Below are 27,803 nucleotides of genomic sequence, written 5' to 3'. Positions count from 1 at the left end.
AAAAAGAAATAAATGTTCGAACAGATAAAACTCAAACAGGCAAAAGGAGTAGTTGAGGAGACAAGGCTCTGGAAGGGGAAATGCCTTCCTAGAAAGTCAATTGAAGCTTGCCTTTTCTTTGGCTGGTAGGGCTAAAATGTGTGTGTAAGAGAGCCTGGCTTTAAGAAAACAAGGTTGGGGCATGGGATAGGTAGAGAATGAGAAAACTATAAAGGTGTCTATTAATTATAGCTCTTATTAAAATGCAGCAGTCTGAATTTCAGAAATCTAATTCCTAAACAAATCTGTTGAGTCTTGTAAATGCTCTACAGCATTAAAATCGATGCAGAAAATTGGCAAATGCCTTAAGAAAATACATAGAAACAAACAAAAAAATCAAGAGCAGTAATCAACTCGGGGCTTAAAGAGGTGAAAAATCATTACTACAGGCACAACAAAACATGCAAAAAATAAAACTGAAAAGAGTCTTTACAGCAAACTAGATTCAGTGGCTGGTTTGGTATAAAACATTTAGCAAAAGGAAAAGACAGTTTCCTAAATTGTTGAACTGGTAATGAATTATCAACTTGATCTTTATTGTCATCATCATCACCATCATCATCATCATCATCATCACCATCATCACCATCATCATCATCATCATCATCATCATCATCATCATCATCATAGCTCCCTGTTACCTTACCACGAGTCCACTCACTGCCATGACTACAAAGCCTCATATAATCTATGATCTATCCAGCACCTCCTTTCCCACCCCTCTCATGGCAAACTCTTTCTGGTTCATTATGTTCCAACAACACTGGGCACATCTGTGTTCTTCAAACACTAAAGTTTATACCCATGTCACAGCCTTTGCACAAATATGCCCTATCTAGAGGTCTTCACCGCTTCCTCTTGACATGGCTGTCCTGTCTTTTATTCAGGTGTCAGCTCAAGTTACCACCTTTCAACAAGATTTTCCTGACTTCCCTATTCAGTATTACCCAACACTGCCCATACCACATTATGGGCATTATTTTGTATTTTGTATCACATTATTTTGTATCATTTTCTTAATGCCACTTAGTTCTATTTGAAATTATCCACCCATCTACCTGTCTACCTGTCCATCGATCTTTGTTGTTTATTACCTGTTTTCCTATTATAGTCTATCAGAGAAAGAACCTTGACTATTTTCCTTCAAACTGTAATTCCTAGTGTCTAGAACTCATGGTAGATGCTAAAAAATTATGTGTTGAATAAATGAATGAACGAGTTGAGTATTAAGTACTAAAATTCACTGAATTTTTCAAAACTCACGACAACTCTGAAAGATAAGTATCATTTTCTTTTTTGTATCTATTTTACCAAAAAGGAGGCTGATATTTTTCAGAGATTAGTTGACTTGCCCAAGATCGGGTTGCAAGTAAATATGTCTGCAAAGCTCATTATCTTCCTTACTGATAGGTAAGTGTCACATGAGATAGTGAAAAGATTATAAAGCACAATAATAATCTAAGATATTTTGTTTCAGTTCTCATTGTTGCCATGGCACACTTATTTGCTAACCACTCATGAACATCAGCTAGCTTAGTCTTTGAAGCTCCATGAAGACAATTTTCTAGTTTTATCATGGAATAAGTATATCTAAGTCAGTCTGGAGAAGTATAGATCTGCTCATGAATTCCCTTGCGATCACATTTGTGATTAGCTGCTGACCTCAAAGAAGTCATGTTCTATCGATTGATGTCAACACCAGACAAAGCCTTAGAGCCCTGGTTGACACAGGAAAACCTTACATAAAAATTGTAATGCAGTTTGCTTCTTCTCTTTAACTTTAGCTACACCAGTAAGTCTTCCCTTTTAGGGTAATATGGCAAAACAAAACAAAACCAAAAAAATAACTTAGTTGCACAAGTTCATTCTTTTGGGGTAATAAGGGAAAAACATGTTCACACAGTTTCAAGGGAAAGAGAAAGTAAAACATAACCAACGCAGTAGTGAATAAAAAATATATTGATGTAAACAATCCAAACTAAACAGCAATAAACTAAATGCAATATTCATTCAAATTTAAATGAAAATGGAGTAATAAAAAATGAAGCATGAAACTGAATTTACTTAAATTCATTCATCTATTTATCATCACTGTCATCTCAATAAACTAAGAAAGCTATTTAACTGTCTCTTGGGTTTTAGGATGAATCTTGGCATATGTTAATCCTGGAGATGTTATTGTCATCATTGGTCTTCTTAATCAAATATTTATTTTTAGAGTTAATATCCTTAATATATAAGAATTTATTACAAGTGATTATAACAAAGACATGCACTCTAATAGATAAACAGGCAAAATACGTGAGCATTACAGAAACTAACAAATACAAATAAAATTTTGAAAAATGAAAAACTTTTCAACCCAACTGGAAGCCAATGAAACATATATTACAATAATAAAAGATTGCCCTGACTAAAATGTTAAAATTGAAAAATGACAGGGTTTACTATTAGCTACAGTGTCAGGAAGGAAGCACTCATATCTAGCTGGAAAGAGTGTTGAATGTTAGAACCTTTTGAAGTGCAATTTGGCAATGGGTATTATCATTTTTGTAATTTGATATACAGGCTTGACTGAGTCCAGCAATTCCTCCTAAGGAAATAATCATGATTCATGCAAATATACAGCTTTAAGAATGTTTATCACAGGGCTGCTAATACAAGAAAAAAGAACTGACAACAGCCTTTTTGATAGATCTAACAAATCATGTTTCATCTATAAAATTGAAATTTTAAGTACCTATGCAATACCTAAAAATGTTGTAGCAAAGCAACTCATATCATTTGAAAAATATTCATGGAAAAGTAAAAAAGTATTCATGGTAAAAAAAAGTATTCATGGTAAAAAAAAAAAAAAAAGGAGCAACTTGCTGCTATTAGTGAACTTATAAATTATATATTAATACATAGAAAAGAGACTATGTGACTACATAGCAAAAAGTCAATAGCAGTTCTTTCTTGTCATAGGATTATGAATGACTTGGTTTTTTACTTCAGTTTTTTTTGTAAATTTTCAACAGTGAATATTGAATTATTTTTGTAAAAAGAAAAATAAAAACTAAACAATTAGGGAATTATGATTAATGATTTAATCTTGATACAGGTGAGACAATGAAAATGAGCAATATCAGGGAGTAAAGAAAAGAAGAAAAAATGTGAATTAGAAAATTAGGAAAGCAACTAAGTATAGAGAGAGGAATGGGAGAAATGGAAGAAGCATATTTAGAATTGTGTTTCAGTCAAAGCAATGCGCCTTGAGCAGGTACTAGACCTTTTATCATGTTTTTTTTAACTATAAGTCTATGTTTATTCATACATTAGACATAGTTTATTTTTACAGTTTTATTTTTGAGTACACATTTGCTGAATTTCTAGGCCAGGTTCAGTCTACTGAAGAGCCTTTATAAGTAGTTTATATTATCTAGAACAAATGTATTCTGCAAACCCAGTCTGGAGCAAAAAGGGAAATAACATCTTTCTAAAGACTGGCTTAGAAATTTTGATGCAGTAGATTAAAATGTTTCCTTTATCTGGTAGCAGGGCTGAGGCATACCTGGCTGCGAGACCACCATTCACAGGTATAGCCAAGTAAACGGGGTACAGACCACCAAAAATAGACCAACTAATCTATCCCGCGTTATGGTACAGGTTTCACAATTCAAACCACCTGTATGCGACAGTAAATTTACGAAACCTTTTTCCGATACGTTTGCTGTCAAAAGTGGAATTACTTATGCCATTGGTAAGCCTGCAGCTATACGAGTCTGTGTCACATTTAAGATGCACAGAAAGACTATTTGCTATTAGGCCAAAGAGAGGAGCATTAAGTCCAATATGCGTTGATCCACATTCAAGTAGGTCTGTTTCTGCTTCTGGAAGTTGGATAATTTTTCTGGTTATGATATCAAAAGTTTGGTTTTCCTCAACAGTATAATCTGGTTCATGATTGTCCATCTCCTCCCTGTAGTCAGTGCTTCCTCAGGTCTTCCTCAGTAGCGTAGGCTCACTGCAACTTTTTCACAATTCACCCAAGCACAGCCATCTTTGGCTGACACATGACTCAGCCCACAAGACCTTTCGTTTTTATTGTGTATCCCTAAAAATTCAGTCAGCAAACTATAAAAGCTAAAAAAAAAAAAAAAAAAAAAAAAAAAAAAAAAAAAAAAATTGCATGTATCTTTCATTTATTTTGTTTCATCGATATATGAAGAGTTGACATCTTTTCTTTCTAGGCCTTATCAATGACTTGGAAAATTCTAAACGAAATTAAATGCAGTACATACATTAAAATCATTGAGTATTAGGTGCCACTGTTAGCCATGATGTCTCATTATTATTTTTTGCAGTGCAGTCTATGGTACTTTGCACTATATAAGGCATTTTATCCCCGTTATTCTCATCAAAATCCTTAGAAGTTGTTTGTACCATTTCCATTTTATAGGTGAAGAAACCACAATCTAGAAATGTTATATAACTCCCCAATACCCCAGCTATGCTTAAAACAAATGGAAACTAACAAAACTAAATCTACTGTGGATTATTCTCAAATTATGTGTTATTCTGCAGAACACCATTCATACCAGCCATAAAATTTCTGTTTTATTCTCCCTCTATAATAATTATAATTTCAAAGATTTTTGCTCTGTTTTTATGATGGATCTCTGTATGTAAGAGCTGCTGATTGTAAAGCATCATGGTACAGAACATCCAGCTACCTTCAGCAAATCATAGCATAGATTTTTCCACATCCCATGCACATGTTGCAAAGAAAGAATGTTCAAGTTCTGCAAATTATTTTGGCTTATTTTTGAGAATTTTAGCAGAAATCTATTCTTCATTTTTAATTTGACTTAAAAAGTATGTATGTAAGAAAAGATACATCAAGATTAGTTAAGAGATGTACTTTAAGTGAGGTGATTGTAAACACCTATTAAGTAAACATTTAGACATCCAAGAGCCTTTGAGGATAATTTCAAGATTCAACTGGGGTCAGATTAGGTTAATTTACTAAAGTACTAAAACATAAAATTTAGAAAGGAGCCTCTGAGGAGCATAAGAAATAATTAACATGAGCTTCTTGCACATAGAACTTCTTTTCACCCTCATTCTGATTATTTGTGGGTGGGAGGAGGGCTGTAAACATCCCAGTAGATAAGTCATCTAACGTCCTGATTCAGGGTTCCTTTCTCTGGGTTAGCTTCCATTGGCTTTGAGTATAGTTGGGATGTTGGGGAGTTATGTTACCTTGCTAGATTTTGTGTCTTCATTCCCCTTCAGTGATGTTTGTCTCCATTCCATGAAAGCCACCCACTCTCATCTATATGCTGGGAGTATTCAAAGGTATTTTTGTAACTAACTTTTCCTATTAGTTCTAGAAACCTTTACTCAACTTCACATTTTCATTTTTTTTTTTTTTTTTTTTTTTTTGGTTGTCTCACAGGCATTTCACAAATAATATGTCCAAAATAACTCTTCTTATTTCCCTCAAATTATAATGGTTTCCATTCTTCTTTATCTCAGGAAATGGCAGTACAATGCATCCAGTTGCTCAAGCCAAAAAGCTGGCCATCATCCTTGGTTCCTTACTCTGTCTGACCTTTACATTCAGTGTCACAGCAAGACTTTTCTTTGTACCTACTACCTCTGTCGTGAATCAACCCAACATCCTGTACCTCCACTGACAATATGGTAGTCTATGCCTCCTTACAGAATTCCATCTCCACTTCAGCCACCCTCTCCCCAACCTGGTTATCACACAGCAGCCAGATAATATTTTAAAACAAAAATTGCAACAATAACAACCTCCATTAATTTTCTAATGGGTCAACCATGCATTTTATGCCCTACATAAAATATATATTTCACAAGGTTCCACTTCTTCTTTTAGAGATTTTTAAAGGTATTGTTGGCATATGCCATGCATGTTAAAGCATACAATTTGATGAGTTTTGGCATGCGTATATACCTGTAAAGCTATTACCACAATTAAGATAACAAACATTTCCATCAACTCCAAGAATTTATTTATGGATTTTTTAATACTCCCTTCCTCCCTGCATCACCCGTGTCGATAGATAACCACAGATCTGCTTTATGTCACTCAAAATCATTTGGCATTTTCTAGAAATTTACAGAAATGGATTAATACTTCCCTTCCTAAACTACTCACAGAGAGTCCAACTTGATTGTTTTTTCAGTTCTACTCTTATAAAAAGAAAACAACAACAACGACAACAACAGGGTGAACTAGTTTAATGCAAATCATTGGGAAAATGCAAGCATGGTTGTCTGGTTTTGAGACTGGCTTATGAGACTTCTGAAACACTACAATACTTTCATGGACTTGAATCTTTTTAAATTCTAATCAAAATATATTAATAATAAATTTCAATTTTTAATTAAAATTTTAATAATTCTTTTCCTCCACCCAATTTTGAAATCTAGATTTGTCTCTAGGTTCGTCTTTTTTAATATTATCATCACAGTTTGGGAGGTTATGTCTTCCTAGAGATGACAGTGATGCTATTTAAAGCAACTGAAGGGGCTTTGTGTGTATTTACCAAAGAATGAAATCTTAACAATGCAAGGAGTTATTTACAATGTAAGGAATATATCATATTATAAGAATTGTTCAAAGACTTTTCCAAAATAAGTTTTTAATTTAATATTTGCTGTTTTTATGTTATTTATTTCAGATTGCATACAATTTTGATTATGAAGTATACTGAATTAATATTCTAAACTGTCATTTCTCTTCCCAGAATAATCATAGCATGTTTTGCTTCTTGTTGCTTTAAAAGGAACGTTTTAAATTGCTTTTTACAACAATGATTATGAAGGGAAATGCCAAAATACAATTAATTTCACTACTTTTGAGAATTTGACATTTTCCACTAGCTAAGTAATACAAACATGCATCACTTAACTGAGCAGTATTTTAATAGCATCATTTTCACATTTTAATTGTGTCACATTTTTTCTTTGTATAGTGAGACACATGGTGAACAACTGTGGGATTTAAAGAACAGGTAAGATTTAAAGCATGCTTGGTTTTTTGTTGTTGTTATTAGTCTTTCAATTTTACTTTGTTTTATTACTTAATAGTATTTCTTTACTACTATAGGTTTTAGCTTCTGAGAAACGTGTTAATTTTATTATGGAGCATGAGGACTGCAAGTAAACTTTTAACACTTTCAGATTATTTGGAGGCTTTAAAAACCTACATGAATTTTCTGTACATGATAGGCAGACATAAAGTCATTACAGATGGAGTAAAATTTTAAGTTCAAAGTAATAAGGCAAGTTTTATGGTCAAGAATAATTGTGAATCTATACAGCGAATTTTCACAAGGTAATATTTTTACAAAGCATATATTGCTCTAGTTGTGTTGTTCTTACCTCAGTAGAAGAGCCAAGTGAGTGGTTGATTTGATTCCTCAAACCTACTTCTTGCAGAATGATGACTCAGCACCAAAGAGTTTGGGCCTACTCCCAACACTGGAGTGAGATTTGTTGGGATGCTGAGGGGAGAGCCTTCAGCTAATGGAGTAGGAAAAAGAACAGGTAGAAAAATAGTCAAAAGGAAAACAAATAAGTAAAGGTAGAATTGAAAACAATAAGAAGGAAGACAGCAGAATACCATAAAAATAAAGAGAGCAAATGAATATATTACATTTGCTTCATTGTCAACATTTGGGAGAAAAAAGATAGAGATACAACAAATTAAGAATAAAGAGTAGAGACTGGAAAGTAAAGGGAAGTAGAGACAACACATGTAATAGGTTGCCCTGAGAGAATGGGAGAAAGACAAGAATAAGTGGTGAAAGATAGAGGGAGAGGGTGCCATTTAAAATGTTTGCTACTTATTTGACAATGTAGTTAATTGAAACTAGAACTTGAATGGTTTAAAACACAGAAACAATGAATATTTTTATCTGTTTCATTGAAGAAGGAAAATACCTATTATTGTATAATTATTTGATGTTTCTGAGAATCTTGCTTTATGCTTAGTTTAAGCCTTGTTTCAATGAAGAAAATGTTTCTTGATTTGTTTCAAGTTTTCTTACAAGTGTTCTAAACCTGCTCTACTCTTGAAATCGCTTGACTTCTAAAAAAGGGAAAATGCACTTACAGAGGTGAAATAAATCATTAAAATGCATTTCTAATCTACAGAAAGTATATGTTAAACAATTCAAATTTACAGTCAGAACAGTTCAAATCACTCCTGCATTCAGAGACACAAAGCCCTAGATTTACACTGTAGTTATTCTGTAATTGCTATTTGCAGGCAAAGGAAAGGCTAACAATGGTGCTAATCTCAATGTAATATACAGATTTACCATGGAACCTTGTAGAATTGTCAGTTTTCTATCCCAAAGCATAAACGATAGAGATTCCTCAAGATATCTTTTCTTTTATTGGCATAAAGATATAAATAAGTAAAAATTCATTTTTAGCAGAACTTAGGAAGTGAGTTTTAAGTTTATGGTTGTTGCTGTTTGCTCATTGTTCTCTGGTGGCTGTTACATGTTAATCATTTATCATCACAATAAAGGGTCTCTTTCTTCCTAACAGTTGATATATCTTGAGAAAAAGACTGGTATTTTACTGTCCATCATGTATAAAGCTGTCACTAATAGCCAACCATCTATTCTGTTTCATGAATACACAGTAGAGTTTAATGGTGACAGAGAGTGGCCATTGACTCCAAAGTACTTGGTGAAATACCAGCATCACCATCAAGGTCACTTAATCACCCTGGACCTCAATGGTTTCATTTTCAACAAAAAAAGGAAAGAAAGAAAAGAAAAAGATAATATTACCTACTCACAAAATTGCTATGGCGTTTAAACAAGTTGTCAGTCTGGAAGTATTTGGAACTTGGTTAACATGAGGGGCTGATGTAGCTGGTGAGACTTGGGTTCTACTTGGGTCTACTAGTAGTCTCCATCTGAAATCCCATGAGCGGCACAAATGACTTTGCAAGAATTGTTGCAGGTGTTTGTACTTGTAATTCAACTTTATCATTTAAAATAGTTATATTGGGAGTGAATCAATCTGTCACTTAAGAAGCTTTAGTCATCATTTTCATGATTCTATATTTGGAGGGCAGAAGTACTTCAGCCTCATAAAAATCTCCCTGCTGTCTGGTCCCTTATATTCCCTTAATGGAATAAAGCGAGGGTCCTCTCATCTATTGCAGTAGCTCTAGGCTAGGTAGTTTTATGTACATTTCCTCATAGAATCCTCAAATCAATCATGTAAAGAATATCTGATTGTTCCCATTTCCAAACGATTCTCAGAAAAGTTGAGTAACATGACAGGCATCACCTAGCTAGGGGGGGGAAAAAGGCGGGGGAATTGGGAGTCAGAACTCTTTCCACAGCTTATATGTGTTACAAAATGCTCTGCTACCTTTCTTAGTGAAATGTAATATATTTAATACAAGTATTATCACAGTGATTTTATCCACATTGGTGTAGACGAATCTTTAATGGAAAAGAAGAGAGAGAGCAAAACTGATTGCTAGTCTATTGAGGTCATATTTGTTTTCTTATTACAGTTGCTGGTATGGTGAATTACACTGATTGATATTCAAATATCATATGTAATGAGTTCCTGGGATGAATCCCATTGGGTCATGATGCATTATCCTTTTTATATATCACAGGATCCAACTTGCTAAAATGCTGTTAATTTTTTTTTGCATCTGCATTGTGTTGTTTTGTACACCTGAAACTAATAATAAAACTAAATTAAATTAAGGAAAAAAAAGTGATTGCTAGTTCCCTCAGAGGGTGAGGACTACTGAAAGGGTAAATAGTAAGACAGTCTCTCTAACTTGGCATCGTGCCTTGGACAAGCTCCATTGGAAGGCGTTAGTAAGTTTTACAAAATAAAAAAATCTACAAATCGTTTCTACGTGGCCTGTTGACAACAGAATCAACCTCAAATCCTCTTGCATGTGCCTTTAAGATCCAATTCATCTACATTTCTATGATAGTTTCGCAGACAGAAGTCCCAGGTCCTATATTTCTTTCTACCTATTTAGCATCCCTCTCCTTAACAAAATCCGAAAGATCCTCTTTTCTGAATGTTCCTGTTTTTCTGCTGTTGGTATGAAATCTGTGGTTCATCTGAGTTGGTCTAAGGATACTTGCTGAAGTCAAGAAGGCGGATAATTATTATATCCAAACGCACATTGAACACTCCCTTTAAGATACCAGGCTCTTGAACTTCTATAAGAAAAACAAAAAATCTGTTGGAAAAATAAAAATGAGGCTCCAGAATGATTGGTTAATTGTTTAATTTTTAAAAATAATTAACTTCATTAAAATAAACCCATTTTATTTTTTAGACAATTTTTCCTAGACTATTGAATAAAATCAACAATTCTCAGAATGATATTTGTCTTACACACACACGCACACATACACACACACTCACTCATAGACATGAATAAGGTATACACCCACACACACGTATACACACATTACAACAAGATCTTTTCCCCTTTCAATAAAATATTTTATGATATATATATATAAAATGATATAATTATATATATATAAATATATATATACATATATATATATATATATATATATATATATTTAGAATAAGTGATGTGAAAGACGTAATTTTGGAGAAAAGTTGAAATGACTAAGCCTTAAATGTGTTAGGACATTTGTTAATCTTAAATAATCTACGCCTGTGTAAACACTGTGTCTTTAGTAGTCAGCCTCTTGTTTCATAAACAAGAGACTGACTGTGTTTAGAAATACACTTTAATTGTGCTGATACCGAGCTACAGATTTCTCTTTCCTTGGATTGTCTCCACTGTAAACATACTGCTTGATAAAGATGATAGTAAAGTTAACTTGATTGCTAGGCAGCTGTATTGTTATCACCATAGATAAACACACTTATTTCCTCTTTGGAGTATTCCTGGCAAGGCTTCTCTGCATGAGTATACTGCTTTCTTTTGAGTTGATTATGATTTTATTCATCCTAAGTAATTGCATAGGTATTCTTTATACTTTTGTAAGACTAGATTTAATGCATAGTAAAGTTGAGAGGGAAAAGATGAGCTACTGGATGGCATTTTTCAGGGCATGATTAGAAATAGGGATGCTGTTATTGAGAAAAGCTGTTGGAATCTTGTACAAGAGAAAGAATCTAAATTGTGCAACATAAGTGCATTTCCATCTAGATTGTGAGAGCTAAGTGCTATCTTGGGATCATGGGGGTGGGGTTATTTACAATATCAACTTCGTTCATGAAACTCAAATAAATGCTTCCAGAAATAAATGAGGTAGTAGCAATGGACCAAACAGTTGTTTATTTTGCATGGCTACCTCTTTATTTCCTAAGAGAGTTACTGTTCCCCTGTGAGTCTTACTTAGCGTTTACAGTTTACTTGCTATAGAAAAATGTTCATTATCTGGAACAACTACAGATTATGAGGATCAGAATCCATCAAGAGGGTAAAATTGCAGAAGCCAAGAAGAGTTCAAGAGTGAGGGGACACTCGGAGTGCAATCTTACAGTGAGGCTGGTGAAACTACGAGATGCCTCTAACAAGAATTCATGTTACCTAGAAGCCCTCACTTGTACACTGACACTGTCAGACCAGTAGGGTGCCTTTTTGTGAAGGAAAGGAAGAATTGAATTAGTTGGACCCCAGTAAAGGAACTAAGGCTAGCAAAGGCAGCTTGACCCGCACAATGAAAAAACTCAGTGGTCACCTCTCAGGTCGTGCTACACTCAGCTCTTCCCTGAATTTTGATATCAGGTTGGGTATCTGGCTCAGGGCAGAGTTGGTTCTGCCTGCAGTGTCCATATATTTCTAATCGTGGAGTTGTATTGATACTTGGATTTTTGTATACTCTCTTATGTTTACATTTGGAAAAAAAAATAGTATCCAAAAGGGCTATTTCAAGATAGTGAATTAAGTGACTCCAACGCTGCCTGTGATGCAGCAGGGAAGGAAGAAAAGCCTTGAGCTTGTGCCCTTTAGGGCAGAGAAAACACAAAACAAAACATAATTCACTATACATGAACTGTTACCAAATATAAAAGTAAGGATCCTTCCATGTTTGAAGACTATTATTAGTTCTATCTTGAGTGATCACTTCTCTGCTATCCTCAATAATCGATGACAGAACACAACAATGATGGCGCAGCCTGGTTGGTGCTCCCATGGCACATTTATTGTTCTCAGCACCTCCAGAGTGGTTTCCAAGATGAATTCAAGTGTCAGGCCCCACATATTAATTACTGCTGCAGAAGCTCTTTGTAGTACATCAGAATTTAGCCACTCTTTTGTTATTTTGATGTGAAGTCTCTAAAGCCTCAGAAATGGAAAACAAACTAACATAAGAACTGGCAAGAGTTTTCAAATGTAGTTGCAATTAAGCTTTATTTTCATTATTATTTGTACTATCTGCATTCCTCTCTTTAACTCCCTTTCTTCCTGACCCTGTTAATGTGATTTGTTGTGTTTATTTGTGCCATTCAAGAAACTCAGACACTCAAAACACTTTACAGAAAACTTCATTTAAGACAGTGACCAACTCTCTAATATTGATTTGATATAGTAGACGTTTGGCAGTGTAGGCTAGTGGGCAGTGAATACAAAGACAAGTCACAGTTCTCACTTCAACAGCACTAAAACTAAAACTGAAACCACACAGAGAAGGTTAGCATGGCAAAACAACGTCACAGATTTTCATTTAGCATTGCTGAGCTTTGTAAAATTTTGTCAAGTTTTACTTTTGTGCCTGATGTTACAGTATTTAATGGCAAAGATATATACCCTCACGTAGTTAATGGAGATTCCTTGTCCTGGGTGGCAGAATGACAAAAATATGTATATAGGGCATAGAACTTTAATTGATGGAGCTTGATAAAAATTTTAATATTATAATGTAAATCTGCTTTGTTCTAATATCTGCTTAATGGAACAGTCATTTGACATTGTAAATAGTTTACCCATATCTGTACGTGAAAGGAAAGCATCTTACCTGTTTGATGTTTTTAGCCAGACATATTAGAAACCATCTACCATAACTTCCTCGAGTGCATGGATTTATCTCTTTTATAGTGGTCTCAAATACTGTGAATTATGCTTGGCTCATGGTACTTATTCAGTATGTATTGGGCAAGTCTATCAGCTTTCTGTGCTGTGTAACAAATTACCACAAACTCAGTGGCTTAAAACAACACATATTTATTATCTCACAGTCTCTATGGGTAGGTATAGGCAAGGCTTAACTGGGTCTTCTGCGAGGATGTAATCAGTGTGTCAGCAAGGGTTTAGTTCTCATTTGGAAGCTCAACTGGAAATGGATGCATTTCCAAGTTCACTCAGGTTGTTGGCAGAATTCATTTCCTCCTGGCTGTTAAGAGCCAGGGCTCCAGCTTCTGTTGCTTGGTGGCTGGAGGCTTCTCTCTGAAGCTAGAGGCTTCCTGAAGTGCATTGCCTCATGGCCCCCACCATAAGCCTGCTCACAACACGGCACCTTTTTTAATACCAGCAAGTGAGAAATAGAACTTTTAACACCAGTTTGATAGCAAGATGGAGTCTTATATAATACAGCATAATAAGGGGAGTGAAATCCTATCACCTTTGCCAAATTCTATTGGTTAGAACCATACCACAGGTGCTGTCCAAACTCAAGGGGACAGAATTATACAGGCATATGGGCACCAGGAGTAAGGGACCCTGGGGACCACCTCAAAGTCTGTCTGCCCATCAGGTATCATTATAAAAACCCATTTCAGGGGCAGTCAAGAAATCCCAACTTTGAACCAGAATTTAAAATCATACTAAAAACAAAACAAAACAAAACAAAAAAATGCTAGTTTGGTCTTACTAAAGAAAATGTAAAATAGCTGTATAATTGTCACTACATTAGATTTATGAAAGCACCATACCCACAACATTTCCCAATATAAAAGGCTAAGAGGCTCTGAATACATTCAGACCATAGGAATATATTCTTAGCTACCCAACAATGAATAGCATGTAAACCTCTTTCCTTGCTGAGTACATTTGAGTTTCAGGACTTTGAATAACACAGTTTGCTCTTAATGCATATCTAATTTGCCTACTATTGTTAGGCCTGTAACAACCACGGAGGTGATTATATACCATGTAATTATGTACTGCAGTTAATACTATTTTACCGTCTATTTATCCATAGGTCTGTTTTCTCACATAAGCACTTAATTCTATAATATTTAAATCAAAAGCTCCAGGCTTACTGGTCTTCCAGGATGTGAGAATAATAGATGAATTATAAGCTATTCCACCATGCAACAGTGTATTGGGACATGTGAGACCATGTAACATTGGAACAACCACATTTGGTGGTCCCTGAAAAACTCTCCACGTTTATGTCTTCCTAGAGTTGAAAAACAGATACTATTTCTGAGTGCCCCTGCAGATAGTAATTGTCACTTTCTACTTAAGAGAAGGAATTTCTACACTTGATCTTAGCCAAAAGGCCAAAAAGCAATGAGAGAAGTAATTTCTAAGGTAACCAGGATACACACGCCATACTAATTTGTAAATAGGGCAATCTAAATTATGAGCATACTACATACGAGCCCTAATTCAAGGGAGATTTTTCCCATACCAAAATAATCAACAAAAACCATTGAAATTTAAAAATAATTGTTTTACCCATATTAAGTCTTGTTGGGGACATCCTTTTTGTCTGTGTCATAAACACATGACATTTTCAGCCCACCACTAATTCTTCGCACATATAACAACGATCATGTGACAATCCAATGTGTGTCTATCAGTCAGGAACCTGTCAGAACATGGACGGCATACATAAAAAGGGTTGAAGAGACTTTAATAAACTGACTACTTACAGAGGGATGGACAGGGTTAAAGGACTGAAGCATCCTAGGCTTACTGAAACTGGAAGCTACCTTCATGCCTAGGCTTGAGGGAGCCCACGGTTTTCAGAACCCAGAAAGATCTGCGCTGTTTAAGAGGGCCGCCCAACAAGAACCTGATCCTAAGTGAAGCAAAGCTGTTGTCCTCGTATGATAACATGTGTCCTAGCAGATAAAGAAGAAGGAAAATAATTATCATAACTCCTCTTTTCTTTTACCTTCTAATATTCTGCTGGTGCTTCACATTGCCTGAACCAACTACAAACTATAAGACAAGAGAGCATGGTTGATGCTGTCCGTAAGTGTTGAGCTCTAGAGGCACAGTAAGGAGGAAATGGCTGAAGAACAAATCAGGAGGTATAAGCAAGGATTATCCTATAACGCGTCAGTGTGCCTCGGATCTCAGACATAGTTGTGGCTAGTGTTGTCCCATTTTTATTAAAATTCTAGCTTTGTCCATGATCTGATTTCTATCAGTTTCTTCCTTGTATGCCTGGGGAATATTGGTCAAAGATATATTAAATCTGTTACTCTCTAACATTGCCTTAGGACCTACATCAATTGTGTAATTCATTTATTAATATTCTGACCTCTTTTCAGAAATCATGGCACTTTTAGAAGGGATTGTGGAAATCTTAAATGTTCTAACCATTGATAACTGGTTTCCCCCAAGGCAATTCCTAACAATTTCCATCTTCCTATAGGCTGGCCAATTTTAGGACACATCTGTAACTCCTCAACTTCTTTAAAGTAAGTCCCCAGGAATATAAGGAGCAAGAATATTACCCAAGATCCCTCTACACAGGATCCAAGTCAACATAAAATTTTCACAACTCCTTGAAGGAAGGCTAGTCAAAATCTAGAGAGATTTCTGGAAGTTGCCATAAATTACAGCTTATTAACCTAGTATTTTGCAATCTGCCCTTGCACTTTTTATGCAAGGAAAAAAAAATAAAGCTTTATGCTAGATTTGAGATAAAATATTTTGAAATTGGCACATACATTGGAGAATGAAATCCTCCAGTTTTATCAATGGAGAGATGAATATCTACTTTGTCAAAATTATATTATCTCTAAGTCATCATTCAACTTGGTTTTATTTTTAAGCACTCATACAAACTTTCACAAATCATTCTCATTTTTTTTCTCTATGCCAACTGACTTATCTTCATAAATTATTTATCCATTCCTGTTATTAATTAGAAGTTACCCCTGAAATTTGTGGATCATTTAGACATCAATGTTAGGACTGTAAAAATTATGTAACCCAATATTTCAATTCACTTGGGTTTAAATGCAGCCTTTGTATGACTTAGGACAAGTCAGTTTTCATTATTTCTCAATTTTCTCATTTTTTAAGCAGATGATAGTCCTAATAATCTTTTGTTGTGGCTTTGATATAGTACATATAAATAGCCTTTTGTACATGCTAAACAAAATATTGAGTATAATAGAAAATTATTCCAAAATAGCTATTAGGTGAATGAGAAAAGTATTTGTAGTTTTATAGAGAGATCTACTATATTCATATATACTATCTTGATTTCATGGGTTTTTGTTTTTTGGTGTTTTGTCTTTCAAACATATGAACATTTTCTTAAAGCAGAATGTCAAGGATTACTTTGGTCCCACTTTAACTACAATTGTATAATTTAAGGGTTTTTTTTTTTTTTTTTTCCTTTAAGCACAATGTCATAAAATTTATCTTAAGCAATTTTTTTAAATATATATTTTACCTGACATGATATTTACTGCATTTGTATTATGGTAAAAGAGAGGAAAAAAACAGATTTTATATAGTTAAAAATGTTAGGGTAATATAGTGTTTTTTAAAATTATATAACCAACAACTCCCAGTATATTATTAATGGGGTTAGTTAATAATCTTTGCAAGATTCCAAAAATCATGTTAGTGTGTGGAATATTTTAACTCAGAATTTCACCATTTGTTTTCTTTATGCTTTCACCCTCATCAAAACCGGAGACCAATGATGTAACAGGTGCATAGTTTATACCCGCCCTTTCTCCACAGAATTGCCAGATTGGAGATTCCAGAATGCAGGCTTACTAACTACTGGGATGGAAAAGGCATGGGTTACTTAACAGCCCGTCATGAACTGTAGCTTTCTTAGCTAAAACATAGGAAAGTAGGCATCCAAAATAGTCAAAAATGTTAAAAGATACCATCTTCTAACCCTGTCTTTTTATTTATTAATTTTTCATATGTTTACTTCAAGCAGATTTTTTAAAATCTTTATTATTAAATGATGCTTATTTTCCATTTTTAAGTGATTTTAATTAACCTCCACTTCAGTGACTTTGGATAAGAAATTTTAGCCAGAGGTCAATAAGAGTACAATGGCTTACCCAGGAAAGACAGCTTCTTTTGCTCTTCTATAAAAAAGATGATCTATGTTTGTATCACTGGGTCCCTTTGTTTGAACAGATAGATATGTTTTGATGGAGCAAAAACTTGAATCATATATATATATATATATATATATATATATATATATATATATATACACACACACATAAATATTATATATGTACATATATACACACATATGTGTGTATGTATATATATGTGTATATATATATACATATGTGTGTGTGTATATATTATATATATATATATATATATATATATATATATATATATATATATATATATTATTTATACTTCCAGAAAGATGATTCTAAAATACAGTTTTTTGTGTGTCTCATTTCTGCTTGGGCACAAACTTTTCACAAAGAATTTAATGCTTTTCATGAACGGAATCCTTCTACGAGATCTAGCTTTATCTCCATATCCTACTCCCATATTTATGCATTCTGTGTTTTACCACCACTAAATTGATCATACTGCATCCCCAAAGGCTGGCTTCTCTTATGTTACCATGACTTGTATATGTATTTCCTTTAGTTAATGTCACGGTACCCTAAATAACTTCTATTAGCCCTTCTCGTACTCTATTATAATAATGTGTTTATATGACTGTAATTTCCAAATGATAGACACGTTTGAAGGTAGGGATCTCATCATCTTTTTTTTTTTTTTTTTGTATTCCCAGTAGAGTGTCAAGTAGATAATAGGTTTCAAAGAAATGTTAATGAATAAGTCAATTGTACCACAGACAAAACCTGAGAGGTCTAGAATGTTTCCCAGTGCAGCTGCAAGAATTTATTGATACTTTACCAAGCACAAAGAATCAACATAATAATTCTTATCATAGTCACAATGATCTAGGTAAGAAAGTGGGTCACCATTTGAGTCAATGATAGGACTTGTATTTTTTGTTTTGTTTCCAGTTCGAAATAAGAGAGGTTATGTCACTGTCTGGTCTTATCTCTAACTTTCAATTAATAAAAAATAATATACTGAGGAGAAACACACTGTTTCCCAATATTCCCCAATTACAAAAAATAAATAAATAATATATTGATTTAATGTCACTATTTTAGCCAGAGTCAGTCAGAGGAATCCATAAGGGTCCATATGCATCCCTACTAGTTTATATTTGTTGTTTTCCACTTCTAAATGATATTAATAATATTATAGTAAATAGGCAAAAATACAAACACACAGACAAAAGATAAAATAGAGAAAATCTCCTTGAAAAATTATCAAAAATAAAAAGTGATGTTTGGTAAGAAAATATTATTTTTAATGAGGGAATTAATGCAAGATATCCAATATCTGATTAAATGACTTCCAAAAAGGGATACCATGTAAAATCTAAAGAATGAAAATAGCAAAGATATAACAAAATTAAATTTCACTAGAACTGAAGAACATGATTCTCCAGATTGAAAGGATCCAAGGAATGTTCAATATATGGATTTTTAAAAAGACCTACAGTGAGGTACACCATTGGGAAATCACACAATACCCAAATTAAAGATTCTAAACCCAAGGAGTACAGGCAGCAGAGAGGGCAGTTGTGATCACAAGTCACATACTGAGGAGTGGAGATACAGATGGCATTGTAGTTCCCAAAACAGCATTGAATATTTAGAAGCTTTCAAATTTCTAGAGAGAAAAGGATTTCCAACTTAGAATTCTGTATCCATCCAAACTGTCCATAAAATGTGAAGCTATAATAAAGGCAATTTCAGACAGGCAAAATATGTTAAGAATTACCTCCTATCTACTTTTTCATAAGAAAAAAACTGGAGGTTATGCTTAAACTCTTAGGAGTAAACCACATGAAACAAAACAATGATCAAAGAAACAAGAGACCAAACACAGGAAAGAGATGAAAGGAAGTCCCAAGAAAATAGCTATACGTTGACATCTAAAGCAACACGTCCAGATTAGAATAGGAGGGTAAAGGCATGAATGTCACTGGGAAGGAAAGGGACTTGATGGAAAGTTTGTAGTCATTTCTGAATATTTAGAAAGAAATATTGTTATTTCTACTGCACCTTTTAAGAAATAAAATAAGGCCAACCACATAAAAAAAAAAAAAAAGCTAAGTAAAAATTTTACATTAGTCAGGAACTTGTTCAAAGGAAGATACATTTGTATGACACATACATTTTTCTCCCTGAGATTTTATTATCTGAGAGGTTTTGGACTCTGATGGAGATTATATTCTGCCTGTTTCTCCTCCACCCAAAGCTATTTTAGAATCTGCCAATTAAAACAAGATAACTTGGTATGGGACGTCAACATCAAGTGGTTGATTGTGGAAGGGTAGAGCTGAAAAGGTGTACTGGAATTCAATTTTATATTTTCCTAAGACACATTACCATTTCTTTCTATGTATATCTCTACTCCCAAATTAATTTATCTTTCCATATTTTTTCTTAATGCATGTGTGTAGGAACACACACTCTCTTAACCTTATCCTTTAAAACAACCATGGAGTCAGAAGAGGTTACTATTCGATGAACTTACTATTTTCTTGCTATGAATAGATGAATCATTAAATTTTATAAGTAGTCAATCATCTTCTTCTACCTCGGCTCGCTACAGGCCAGGGTAGAGGAAGAGAAGTGCATTAGGTTTACTTGTCTATTTTTACCTTGCTGTAATAAATGTAAATATTATCCACCAATCTTTTAAAATATAATTTCTCTTTTTTTTCCTATATACAAATACTGCCTCATTAAAAAGTTGTGCTTTTTTTGTTTTTATTTTTGTTTTGTTTTGTTTTGCTATAAAACAGAAAAGACATATTGAAAAAAAAAGTCAATAGGATTATTTAAACCCCAGTTAATTGTACCACTGATTTCTTACTATGATAAGAAGTAAATCATTTTTCTTTAAATAGCAGGGAAATTGATTTAAAATATCAGAAATGCTCCCTAAAATTAATGATTAAACTAGTAGGCAGATGCTTACACAATAGCTTTCTCAATTTCAGAGTAAAAATAAAAGGTAGATTATGTGAATAAATATGGTAATTGAAGCTAAATGAGAATTGCAAATTTAGAGTTCAATCTCCATTTTAACAAGAAGCCATTTATAGAGATAGAACCCTCGGGATCAGTGATTTCAGAATAGTGTTAGCCTTTAAAATTTAATTCATAAATACCAAGGGAATGGATGACTCTTGTTTCATCTCTTCCCAACATAGACTTCCTTTCAAAAAGTATGTTTTGATCATTCTTCAGAAGAACAAGAAGTACAAGAACAAGATGAAGAGAGGAGGAGGAGGAAGAGAATCCAAATTTATAAATTATGTATCATTATATTTGCTCTCGTAGCCTTTTATTGTAGGATGACCTAGAATGATAGATTCAGAATTTAATGTTGAAAATCATATTACAATGTCAGTTGGATAGCCCTCCAATCTTTCTTTTGACAGCTAAATTCATGTGCTTCAGATATGAAAATGAAAGAAATTTTCATTGAATCAGTTAGACTATGCTTCATTCTAAACCAGACAGCAACCATCTTATGATCATTGATGCATTTCGCTCTATGGAGATTAAAAGTTATTTAATTTATGAGCAGGATAAAAAGTCTAGGTTATTCATATAGAAGCCCCAAAAAGTTATCTGGTAAAGGAGATTTCAGAGCTCTGTATTTCCCAGATAATCATTGAATGTACAGCTTTATTTTTTGACAATAAAGACTACAGTTTAATGACACTAGTTAACTGGTCTAGAATAGTAGCCAAGCCACTAAACAGTAAGAAGTATGAATTTGTCTTCCAGACATACCCAATTATGATAAGAAATCTTGATTTGTTCCTCTAAGAAGAAAGATATCTCTCATTTAAGAAAGTCACGGTTATAGCCAGTGAAGCTTGCTAAAATGTATTAGAGAATAATAAAGTGAACTTTATGAAAAGGTACCCTTGGGAGCAATCCCATCATCCTCTATAGCTGAGAACAGTAGAAATTATCTACTGGTCCTTCTTATACTTAGATCTTTACAGAATGACTTTTTACCAAAAAAATTGGGGAAGTGTAATTGCAGCCACCTTTTTAAATGATCTGTTAATGTGGGGTGGCTCACTCAGGATACAAATTAATTTCATACCTTCTTGTTTTTTTCATCAATTATTTCAGGCATAATCTCCCTATAATTTCAATAATAAATGTCATTCATTAAGCTCCTACTATGTGCCATTCACCATGCTACTTTCATATACAAATACTATTTCTTATTCTTACAACAGCGATTTTGTTGTTGCCATTTTGCCTTTATAGAAGAGGAAATTGGAACTCACACCAAGTTTTCCATTTCTTCTGTATTGTTTAAAACATCTAATAATGAACTGAGAAGATAGAAAGTGATCAATGCATATTGTTAGCTGTCTTATTATTAAAGATCCCTAGTTAGTAGAACTCGCTTCCATTTTAACACATGGAAACAGACTGTAACTGTAACAAAACTATTTCGATCTCTTCTCCTGAAGGTCCACTCAAAATATATGCAATGGAGGACATAAAGAGAGTGTGTCTAATGAAGGAATGGGTGATTCCAGCAAATGATGCTATGGTCTGTAATGAGTTTAACACCTGGCAGATAATGAAAATGGCACTGGAAATGAGTTCATTTTTGGCTTCCCCTTGCCTTGTTCAGTTGAACAAAATATGCATTAAAAATAAGTCCAACGTTTTTTGTCTTGTGTGCACACGTGTTTTGAATCTGAACTATGGCTCAATTCAGTGCCCTTACTCAAAAAGAGTAATTTCATTAACTTGTTCTTCTCTTCTTACTCCACCAAGAGATGAGTTTTATGGGTTCCAGGGGAGGTTTGATTTTCAATCCTACCTCTGTACACAAGCAGTTTTGCCTTCTGTTTCCTCATTTGCAGTGTGGTTATATCATCCAAACATAAATTTATTTTCTCCCTAGCACTTTTTCACTTTTGAAAAAAAAAAATGGGAATGGTCCATATGACTAAAGAATGTCAGGAAAGGAAACATTTGGGAAGAATTAAATGGGATGCAGTCATTCCGGATTTTGATCATCTTATCCAACAAGAGCCAAGTAAGAGAATAGCCACAGAGGGTTATGTGCCAAAAATTTAGAATTCCAGAGTGTTTAAAACAGAAAGGTGATGTAAAATTGTTATGGTTATATAGCCCCAACAAGACTCATATTGAGATGTTGGACTGCAGGAGGAAAATGAGGTTATAAGGTTTTTATTTTACATACTCATTTGTTTATAATATTTCATGTATAGCCTGGAGATATTACAAAGTTTTTGTGGCATATTCTTAAATGTCTAAGTGGAATAAAATAATTTGGATGCTTTCTGTATTACAGAAAACACAGATAAGAATAATATCAAATGTCGAAACATAAAATATTTTGGAGAGTTTTGGTTGACAATGGCATTTTACCTTAAATTCTCTGAAAGAATAAAACTATGCTATGCAAAGTGTCAGAGTCCATTAGAACACATGGAGATTTCCCTAAAGGAGAAATATAAAGTGTATTTATCTTCAGTATTGGTCTTTGCAATGCAGCAAACGCTCAATGGCTCAATGGCACTATTCCGGAGGCTGGGTCTGTTTTGGCGCACTGTATCCATAAGGCCAAGAAGTAGATGGATTGTTTGAAAGGCAGCAAAATCGCCTGAAGGCTTTTATGGACTTATTGTCTTGTCTCTACATGTTATAATGTGACTAGGCATTCAGAGATTCTTATTTTTCTGATTTTATTTATGGAACTAAATCATTAGTAATCACGGTAAGCGGAGACGAGCCTTTTATCAGTTATCACAAGGCCCATAGAAAAACACATGCTACCGTGTTTTCCTGAAAATAAGACCAAACCAGACCATCAGCTCTAATGTATCTTTTGGAGCAAAAATTAATATAATATAATATAATATAATATAATATAATATAATATAATATAATATAATATAATAAAATACCGGGTCTTATATTAATTTTTGCTCCAAAAGACACATTAGAGCTGATGATCCGGCTAGGTCTTGTTTTCGGGGAAACACGGTAGTTAAGACCTAGTGAAGGAGATTCATTTTTAACGACCAAATAATCAACCAACTTTCTTGCTAATGGTGATAACAAAGCCCAGCTGAACCTGTCATCTACATTTCACTATCCATCACTAAAAATACCCCACACTAGAGTCGAGTAGATGACTCTTCAGTTGGCATCCAACAACAACATTCAAAATGAACACTTGGATCCAGTTGACAGTCACCACCACAGACAGTCACAGCTTAGCTAACTTCCTTTGAAGGGTGTAATTCCCAAAATCATAGTCACAATGTATTTATATTAAAGGCAGTATATATTGTTAGTCTTTTACCACATCTTGGTATTTTAGAGGCTAAAATACAAATAGGTATATTTTAATAGCTGGGGCCAGTAGAAGGAGGCTTTGGGTTACAGACTAAGTAGAAGACACAGACTGCCCAGAGTGTTTAGAGGGTCATGATTCAACTGTTCATATCTCAGTTGCTCATAGAAGAATAGCGGTAACACTGCAGGAGCTACAATCCGTAACCATACTGGTTTACCGAGGTGAGGTAGCCACCTAACGGTAGCAATGGTTCAAAGAACTGGGACAATGTGATATAAAGTAAATATTTCAATAATAGGCCATGGTTGGGAGATCCAAACATAGTCATCTAATGTATTCTGAAAAGCACAATGATCCAGTGGTGTGTTGATGAACCAGCTCTCCAAGGGGAAGGAAAAAAAAAAAGATCATTTCTTTGGTTTGAATACTTTTACTGTGGCTGATTTCCAGCTACATCCCCACTCACAAAATTTCTGAATATTTAACAATAGCCTTTTACAAGCCAATAAGAGTTGGGTTCAACACATCACGGAAGTAACATTGTAAATCTAAGGACTCACACAGCACAAGGAAGCCTCTGTGCGCGTAGTGCATTTTGGTGCCTCTTCCTTGATGATGCAGGCACAAACTTCCATGTCTTGGAAAGAGCCTGTTAAGCAAGAGCGTCTTCCTTAAGTCCTAAAGGAAGGAGGACATGAAGCAGATTACCAAGACATGGATCTGGGCACAAAGAAGTAGCCAGAAGCCCAGTAACCAAATTAAAGCCAAAAAGTAAATTGTTGAGATTAGAATAAAGAAGACTCATTATATATAAAATACCAAGTAATACAAATTAGACATCACTAAGGATATTGTTGGTGTGGAAAATTCTATTTGTAAAGGTATAACTCTATACTATAAATTGTCAACTTCTATAGGCATATATAATTAATTATAAAGGGACCAGACATAACTTCCAAAGATGACAAAAATAAATTTATATGATAGAATAACTGATTTTATTTTTCACTGTTATTGATGTAGTCACCCTTTGAATTTTGCTTCTGCAAACCAGTCTTTAGTATGAGCTAATTAATGACTTGATCATTACTTGACTTTCATTTAATTATTTCCAACATGTTAATTTGTACATAGCAATTTTTAATGTACCATAGTTCCTCATTAATATTAAAATCTGCAAAAAATATTTTTTTCTGAAAATCTTGTGGTAAATACTTCTTTATATTAAACATTTTGTTTCTCCCTTTACCTTACTATTTTCCTGTCCAGTTGGAGGGGATATATATCCTATGCTCTATACAACATGTAGTATGAGATATTTATGGATCAAGCTTTGTTAATAATCTTTGTAAAGCAAGGAAAAAACTTTAGTTTTGATAATTAATTTGATTAGAGTTCTAGAATGTTGTGTTATAGGGGCTTGAACCACGCTCCCAAACATATACCCCGAATACTGGTGATAGAAATCATTTACTGCATGCCAGAAGTAAACTGGGCAGAAACTAGACACGTACTCATTGGAGAAAAATGATTCTGAAAGGCATATAAAGAATAGAAGAAGAAAAAAGTTAACATTTTCAGTTAGGATGACATGAGATCAAAATTAGCATGGAAAAGTGGATTTTAGAAAACAGAGGGTTAAAAATCAGAGGTAGCCAATTAATAAACTCCAGAAGTTGATTTATGAATCATTCATTTAGAGCTCTGAATGTGTTTTTCCCCCAACAGCAATGGCATTCAAAACGGTAGTCCAAAAATCTTATCAAAGTCCTAAAATAGCTTGAATTAAAATGATGGAAACTCTGAGCCCTGGGTACCCCTAACTTCTCTTAAATCTCTAATGTTTGAACCCTGATCCAGAGCTTTAAGTATTGAATCTGAAGAAGACTTGCAATCCCATTTATCTCAAGGTGCCTGTAGTAAACAAGGCCGGAGTTTGTTGTCTGAAGCAAACTTCCTGACTTTTGCAACAAAAGTGTTAAGTTGGAGTCCTGGATCCGTGACCTACTACTGCTTGTGTAACCTTGTACAAGCCACTCAGTCTTTCTGAGTTTCAGTTTCCTTATATGCAAAAGAGGGAAAACAATACATAACTCACAAATTCACAGATAGTATAAAGGTTCCAACCTTCTGCCACTTCCTCCCTCCAGTCCCCAAATGAAACGTAAGTTCCAAAGATTTAGGGACATTGTCTGCCTTGCTTATTGCTGTGTCCACAGGACCTACGTAAAACAGTACTTAGCTTATTGTGTGTGACACATTTCTGTTGATTACATTGAACGGATGGATGCATGAACCAAAAGTGCTTCATAAATAACATGTCCTTGAATAGTAATTCTTTCATCTTTTTTCACAACCTATGGCATTTTAAGGTGCTATTGGCAAAGGTACTAAAAGGCAGGATAACCATGGCTGTTCATTGGATGGGTCATTTGTTAGCATTCTTTGCTGGAGCTATTTGCATGGCAAGTTATGGCTCACCTACAATGCTGACATCTCCCTGTGGCCTCTCCACTGTGAATATGCTTCTGGCCAGAATCTACCAGGTTATTTCTCCTGGTTTGGTTTTTGTGAGACCATCACTCTTATCGTTATAGAGGGTCTTTATAATACACTCATGCTGATATGCTCGACATGATATTTCTGCTTAGCAGGGTTTAATTTGATTGAATGAGGGCTTCCTGTATGTTTAGCAGTCAGACCCACATAATAGCCATCTACAGTAGAATTTATCAATTATGCTGAAATGTTTGTTTTTAAAATGTCAGGTGTCCAGATGGCAAAATGTCAATGGGGGTCATTAAAAATGCTTAGACACACAGAGAGTCTTAATAAAGAAATGTTCTTCTGTGTTGTGCAGGTCCACAGTAAAGGCAGATTAAAAAAAAAAAAGTTAGTAGGTTGAAGCTTCATAAAGTTAAGTTGAAACGAGCATCTTGAGATGAACCACAATATGACTTTACTTTTATGTATTTATTTTTCTCCACTTCTATGTCTGCTCTCTCCTTTCCAACCTGCCCATCTTCACCTAGGATTACACCCTTCCCATCCCAATATATTAAAATGGCTTTGCAAAAGGGAGAATTATTTATATTAATGAAGAAATTAAACAATGGTACTGTTGTTACTTGAGGTTTACCTAGTTAGAGACCTTCAGGGAGATTGGAGGATAGTAGGACTGCTGTTCTAAATGTGCATCTGGACTTATTCAGGACATAGCTCCACATCCAGAGCCAGTGGTGGAATTTCAAACAATCAATGAAGACATCTACACTGTAGACTTTGTCTGACACATCTCTTACTAAACCAGCCATTAGTGCAGCTTGAAGTTCCACCCAAAGCCCCCAGTTATCCATAAAAGTGGCATTTGGCCAGAATACAAATTACTCACCAGCACTCTGATATATGGGAACTAATATTTTTTATCAGGAAAATGAAACCCAGTGAAATATTCACTCTGCTTCTCAGATGCTTCAATCCTAGTATAGGCAGGCTTTTTGAATACTGTTGGAAGGATTGTTTTTTCTTTAACTGTTCCACCCCCTTGTTTCCCTCCACATGGCTTGATCTATAAACTTTGGTCATCAAAATAGGAATCCACAACATTTCTCAAAATTAACAGGATTATTTTGGGCATATTTTTCTTGTTTCTGTAGAATCTACAAGTCCTGGTTCATAAGCAAAGTAGGAATATCAATTACATGAGACTGTCAAAATACTCCCAACCATGTTAACACATCTGTAGAGGAAATAATACTGTAGATCATTTATTTTTATGTTTAACTTTTATTTATAATAGTGAAAAAGGGAAAGACAGCTTAAATCCTCAAATAGAAGAATTATTATGCCAGTGACAGTTCATCCAAATGATGATACTATGCAACTATTAAGCGTTTTTTAACAAATAAAAAATAGAAAATAAAAAACAGAAAAAACAAACAAGAATCTGATGCAGAAACTAGGAAAAGACTCTCTAAATTTTTATTTTGATATCTCTTTCTAATGAGATTTATAGAGGTATAAATTACATACATGAAATTCACCCTTTCTTGGTGTACATTCTGAATATTGACAAACATGTGTAGTCCTGGAACCACTACATTTACCA

At 34.2% G+C, this 27,803-nt stretch overlaps 1 protein-coding gene and 1 pseudogene across 41 annotated transcripts in view; one reads left to right on the top strand and one right to left on the bottom strand.

Moving 5' to 3' along the window:
* The window catches only part of PTPRD (protein tyrosine phosphatase receptor type D), a 2,065,421-nt gene that overhangs the window by 1,434,113 nt on the left and 603,505 nt on the right, over positions 1–27,803 (top strand). For all 41 annotated transcript variants that reach the window (XM_088793168.1, XM_074330438.2, XM_074330432.2 and 38 more), the window contains one exon: positions 7,029–7,067. The gene's annotated coding sequence lies outside the window, so the exon portion shown is untranslated. The remainder of the gene's footprint in view (positions 1–7,028; positions 7,068–27,803) is intronic.
* Positions 3,382–4,130, bottom strand: LOC109445132 (transmembrane protein 126A pseudogene; annotated as a pseudogene).

The sequence above is a fragment of the Rhinolophus sinicus genome, chromosome 16 (assembly GCF_057876585.1).
Source record: "Rhinolophus sinicus isolate RSI-liver-muscle chromosome 16, RSI-T2T, whole genome shotgun sequence".
Classification (NCBI taxonomy): domain Eukaryota; kingdom Metazoa; phylum Chordata; class Mammalia; order Chiroptera; family Rhinolophidae; genus Rhinolophus; species Rhinolophus sinicus.
The sequence above is the reverse complement of the archived record's forward strand: the minus strand, read 5'-3'. Positions and strand labels throughout refer to the sequence as shown.